This window comes from Orcinus orca, chromosome 6, assembly GCF_937001465.1.
Source record: "Orcinus orca chromosome 6, mOrcOrc1.1, whole genome shotgun sequence".
NCBI lineage: Eukaryota > Metazoa > Chordata > Mammalia > Artiodactyla > Delphinidae > Orcinus > Orcinus orca.
In genome coordinates, this window is record NC_064564.1 from 34108499 (window position 1) to 34115226 (window position 6728).

Consider the following 6728-nt stretch of genomic DNA (forward strand, 5'->3'; position numbering starts at 1 on the left):
TAGACCACTGAGATCTACTAAGGAAAGAAAGGGAGAGGAGGTACAGTTGGGACTTTATAGCATTTATCATTACCAGATGTCACATTTTATGTATTTTATGTGTTCATTGTTCACCTCCCTTAAGCACAGTGAGGGCAGCGACTTTTTGTTATTGATGCTCTCTGTTATGGGCACAACATTAAAAAAAAATTCCTGGACATAGTAGGCACTCAATAAGTACTTGTTAAATGAATTAATTGAATACAAGAATAATTTGTTCCTAGTGGGCAAATATATTCAAGAAGACTATCAGCTAAAATTAAGATTGGAAAATTGGTAAATTGACTTTTAATAAATTTTCAGAACATTAGCCTCCTCTTCCAGATACCGTACCCCAAGGGCTTACCAGCTCTCTAATTCTCAACTTAAATGACTAATTAAATGGATGAAAAATCTCCTTTTCTGGCTTTAATTCTTTTCTGTATTATACATAATGATTCTCTGATGCAAGGTGCTGTACATTTTACTGTCTTTTTGTAATTGAATTTGTGCCCTCTGGGCCAGAAATATGTCTGCTATTTATAAAAGTTTAATTTCTCCCCAATGTCTAGTTAAAAGGTGAATCTTAAAAAGACTAAAATGTTGCCCTAAAGCAAATACTGTGCATAGTCAAATCAAACATAAATAAACATTCCACTTTTATATTCTTTTGAGAAGAGCTTAAAGAACTAACTTCTAAATTGCAATAGATTTGTAATTAGTTTAATTTGCAGTCACTGAAACATTCAGACATTGGTTTTCCAGATATTCATAGTTTGGATTAAAAATTTCACAGTTTTTTATAGACTATTTTACTTCATGATACTCATTACACGTTATAGAAATAGCATACAGATTTCCCTCACACTTCATTGGTACACTAAAGAATTTAGTTTTTATAAAAAGCATTCATTCTAATATATTCATAATATATATTATTATTCTAGAAGCAGACAACCAGTTGTTTAGATAGTTCTAAGATTTTAACTGCATATTAATACAGTTTAACTGCATATTAATACATTTAATATTAAGTTAAAATCAAAAAACAGATAATACTAAGAAAAACTGATGGCACACTGACAGGAAAATAATAATTTTTAGTGTAGTATACTACATTCTAAATGAAAATGTTTGGATGAGAATGCAAAGAGGTTGAATATGAATAGTATGATTCAGCTGGTAAATGTGCAGTGTATGTTTTGCTAAGAAATCATAAAGCACAGGAGAGTGGTCTCACTAAATGTATTACATTTTATGAAATTAGAAAGACTTTAGTTTATTGGATAAGGCCAAGTCTTATGTATATGTGATGATAAAAAAGATCAACATAAGTGAGTGTAGCTAGATCAAATGTTTAAGATGGACTTAAAGGACTCAACTGAGTTCACAGGAAATACACAGGATAGATGAACAAGTTAAATGGCACTATGAAAAAATAAACAGATTTGGAACGTAGAACATTATACAAAAAAACTGGCCTGCACACTTTAAAAGTCCAATGCCAAAGAAAAGAAAATGTGTGTGTGTTGAGGGCGGGGAGTGCTGGGGAGAGCACTGTTCTAATTAAAAGAGACTAAGGAGACACACACAAACCAGCTATATAATATATGACATAAAATGTATTTGCAGAACAAATGAAGACATTTGCATGTGGTCTGGGTATTAGAAAATATTATAGAATTAATGTTAATTTTCTTGGGGGTGTTAATGATGTGATTCTGTAGTGGAATGCTGTTTTAAGGGGATGCAGCTAAAATCTTTAGGGAAGAATATCATCAAGTCTGCACTTTGAAACGGATTCAGCAAACACACACATACACACACACACAGGCACGCACACAAGCTTATATGGAAAGATATTAACAATTGTTGAATCAAGATGGTATGTGTATGAGTGATAGGAGTGTTTGTTGTATTTTTCTTCCAAATTTTCTATATGCTTGAAAAATATTCATAGTAAAAAGTTGGAAAAACAAAAGTTATTTAAGCATTTATAATAAAAGACAGAACTTTTTAAAAAGAATCCAAAGGAATTCTCTATTAAAGATACAGAGCTAAGCTCAAAAATGAACTAGCACTCTTTACAAAGAATGCCATTAACCTGTTACTAAATAAGTGCCAAGAAAATAATGGTAATCATCCTTAAGACAGAGGCAGCTGGCATCACAGTACCAGTTATCTGCTTTTCTAAATATGTATTCTCTCAGGATAAATATGGATGCTAACAGCCTAGAGCACTGCACAACTTGAAGCTCGTAGAGGTCAGTATATTTTTAATTATTTTCAGTATCACAGAGATCCACCTTCACATAAATTTTAGATAGGCATTTGATGAAATTCTGACCTCATGTAAAATCTAACAATTTTTGTAAGTAGAATGACTAAGTAAATAGTTTACCATTTAGCTAACATAGCACAAGAATTAGTTGAATTTACCTGAGTAAGTATGGATCTCACTGAAGTTGTGTCTTGGCATCTCTGTAATACTGCATTAATCGCAAAGCTTCCCAGAAGATGCTGCTTTTTTTACAGCCCAGGCTGGAGAAACAAACTTAGTAGCAAATTGGTTTATCTGTTAAATATAAAAGTGAAATATTGAGCTGAAGAAATATCTGTTAGTGTTGTGCAATGGTGATAAAAATTACTCCCTTAATATCTGGCACTGACATTTGTTTATACAATAGTAAGCAGTGTGATCAAGGATATGTTTCTTACTAATTCAGGGGCTTTTGACAAAATGTAAAGATAAACATATTAATTTAAAATAAGGTTTATGCATCAATTATGTCATATTCTATGACCTAAATTAACATGAAAAAGCTAAAATTAAATAAAGTTAAATAATTTTAATTATCCTTGCTATCACTCTGCAATTAATACTCAATTATTCTTTTTTTTTTCCATTTATCTTGCTTGTATTCTACTACCCACGATACCTTTCTCTTCCCCTCGCTTTTCCCCTTCACTTTAATACATGTGTTGAAAATCTGTCATGATATCCTGTGATTTCCAACAAGCCCTGGGAACACCAAGTACTAAATTATGGTCCCTCCATCATATTCTCAAACCCAGTCCATCACTGAAGCTTCATCTTATACTAGAGCTCCCATAACTGTCAACCCCTTCTTAAATGCCTTGATGATCCAAGTCTGCTCTGAAATCCACTATGAATAATATACAAGGTTCTTCAGGGTGGTTAGGAAGATAGGATCTTAAAGCTAATATTAAATATTATAGCTTTCTAGTTACCTTCAACTGAATGTAGATTTCCACCTGGCATGCAAAACCCCAGCTTTCAGTCTGGTACATTCAGATGACAGCTTCTTAGGAGGAATGTTCTTATTTTTTCTGAAAATCTGAAACAGGAAAAAGTTTTATTCTTGGGTGCCAAGTAAAAAATTCTTTTAAAAATCCCTACAGTAACAGAAAATCATTTTCTTCTACCATTTTGAGAGGTAGAACTTGGCAACAGTAAGCACTTTACATTAACAAGACATTCTGTTCTCTCGAAGAGAAAGTTTTGCATTATAGAATTGATCAGTTGTTAGTTGTTGAGGTAAAGCCCCCCTGAAAGGAAACTCCTACACAGTAACTCATTTCTTCTACTGGAAGATGTCAAAAGTAGAAGCTGGTTAGTCATAGTGAGATTGCTTATCGCCAGTGAACATGTCAATTGAGTCATACAAGGAACATCTAAAATGGACTTTTGAGAAGTTGAAAGTGTTCTTTACTTGATCAGTAGTGCAGGGAAGGGAGAAATAGGCATTCAATGACTAACGGGTAAACACCCCTTCCCATAGACTCAGGACAGCTGAAGAAGCCCATGAATGAATAAATCAGGGAGAAAAAGCAAAAAAAACAAAAACAAAAAACAGTGCCAGTATAGAAGGTAATTACCTCTTCTTGTTTCTACAAAGAATGTCTCTGTCTGCTGTTCCTTATCACTGCAACAATCCAGAGAATAGAGGAAGTTACACAAAAGATTAAAGCAAAATTTTAAGAATTGCCTTAAGTGTATAATAATGTTTTTATAAATTTTCTATCTCAATTTGCTAGAAGTTTAGACCCAAGTCCTTTGCAAAATTTTGAAATAGGGGAAGTTTGTAACAACCTTTCCTTCTTCCTTGTGGTTGCTCTTGTAGACCCTGTCCCTCCCTCGCTGGTGTCCCTTCTGGTCATTTCCCCTCTGTACTCTTCTCTGATTCCTTCGCCAGAACATCTGTGTTCTCTCAAGGATGCACTAAGTGGCTTGATAATCTACCCCACAGAGGATCTGAAACCCTCCATTTGTATTTCATGGCATGGTTGCTTATGGACTACATGAATTTTGGTTCGAAATAAAAACAGCAAAGCATATCTTTCAAGTGAATTCTATTTTGTGATGTGATTGTTGACTATCATTTTAAAGAGATATATTTTCCTGGAAGTAATTTAATATCTGGATAAAGCTCTTAATACAACAGCTATTAAAATCACATATTTAAATAAACTATTATAGGTAAAAGTAAGAATGGTTCTCAAAAATATTAATAATTTCTAGAACATTAGGAAAATATCATCCAGTAATAACTGGAAATAAGATGTCCCAAGTGCAATATTTTTCAAGTACCTAAAGTTTGGTACTTTTCACACATAGTTCACTGATTGTGGCAATTCTTTATCTTTGCCTTTAAAACTTGATAGCCATTTAGTTCACTTTCTCCCAACTTGAAGTGACCTTAAGCTTTTAAGCTTATTTTCTGTGTGAAAGCATGTGCCTTTTTGAGCACACTGAGATTTTTCTCTGCTTTATAACTGGAGCCCTGCCCCAGAAGATCTGAACAGCATCCTAATCCCATTTTAGATGAGAGAGAGGTTGGGTTTGACCCCTTTCTGGGGGATCTAGCTGTCCACATGAAGGACTCCTGAGTATGCATCTTCTCCTCCTACACAGGCCTACCTCATAGAAAGAAGGAATACTCTCTTTACACTCATCTTGGGGCAACAGGCACCTAGAATTGTAAAAATTACATTCTGATCCAAATATGAGCCTGCCTTATTTTCTTCTCATAAATAGACAAAAAAAACATCAGCTTTCTCCTGTTGTCTCCTCATACACTCTCAGGACCCTGACATAATATGATGACCACCACATGTCATTACAAAATGTCCTACATTCAGGATGTGCCTTCTTTTGCAAGGCCATGCTATTATCTGACTAAAAACAGACCATAGTGATAATGACAATTCCCTGTCTGCTCTGTGGGAACTCAAGATTCTCATATTCCTGCCAGATATTTTGGGCAGCTGTTGGAAGACACTCATATCCCACTCCTGAGGTTTCCAGGTAGAGGACAGCTGTTTGTGTGGCACAGTGCTGCCTCACTCTCCTCCTCTGAAAGGTAGCACCTCATCTGAGTAGGGAGCTTCAGATAATGAACTGGGCACTTACAGCTTAGCTCGTTCCTCTTTCTTTATTACTGGTGTATGCTTGCCTGCAGAAGGCATGTGTTTTAGGCTGCTCTTGATCATGAGGTAAATGATAAAGGCTTTGTCACTGCAGGGGAGCAGGGGCCTGTGGTTTCCCAGCACTGCCTCTAATTCTGAGGTTAAGTATTGGGAATCTAATTCTCATGTTTCTATACCTTCTTCTCCCATTGATCTATTAATAATGAGGCTGACATTTGCATTCCATCTGTCTGGTTCCACTTTGTATCTCAAATGGTTCAGAACTCTAGTGCAAAAGGGCATAAATGCATTGACCTCCTTGTGTGACAGCAGTCTTCACACTATCATTTTAAAGAGAGATATTTTCCTGGAAGTAATTTAATATCTGGATAAAGCTCTTAATACAACAGCTATTAAAATCACATATTTAAATAAACTATTGGTTCTCTTGGACCCCACAAAGTAGCCTCCATTTTTCTCCTCCACCTCAGTGGTGAAATTGCTAGTGCCTGTAAATATCAAAAACAGCTGATTCCCCCAGTGCCACAAGAGCTTTAACTAATGGTTCTGCTTCTGCTATTGATGTGGGAATCCAAGCTGCAAATGCCTGAATGTGAGGACACTACTGTCTATACAGAGGACCCTTTACATGGCTGCTGGTTGTGCTACCTCCTGTTATTACCAAAGCTGCTGACACCTTGGGATCTCAATGTCCCATAGGATTTCAGCTGATGAGCTCCATCCTGAGACCCAGGCCAAAGTATATGAGAACCAGGCTGAAGGACACTCTGAAGAAAAGATTCCATGCTGTATAGTGAAGTGCACATATCTTAAGTGTACAGCTCAATGAATTTTATATATGAATACACCTGTGTAAATACCACCCACATCAAAATATAGAACATTTTCAGCACTCCAGAAGATTCTCTCATGCTTCCTCTTAGCTCAATCTCCCCCCAACCAAAGGTAATCATGATACTGATTTCTATCATGTTCTTAAACTTGATGTAACTGGAATAATAAAATATATACTCCTGTGTCTTTTATGTGAGACTCATCTATGTTGCATGCAGCTGTAGTTCTTTTTCATATTCATATTAGTATTGCATTGTGTGCAGATGCCACCATTCATACTATATTTCTATTCTGCTGCTTTGATTGTTACAAAATATGTCTTTTGATGAGCATATGTATATTGTTTTGTTTTATTAGATCTTTATTTTTTTAGAGCAGCTTTAGATTCACAGCAAAATTGAGCAGAAGGTATAGAGATTTCCCAT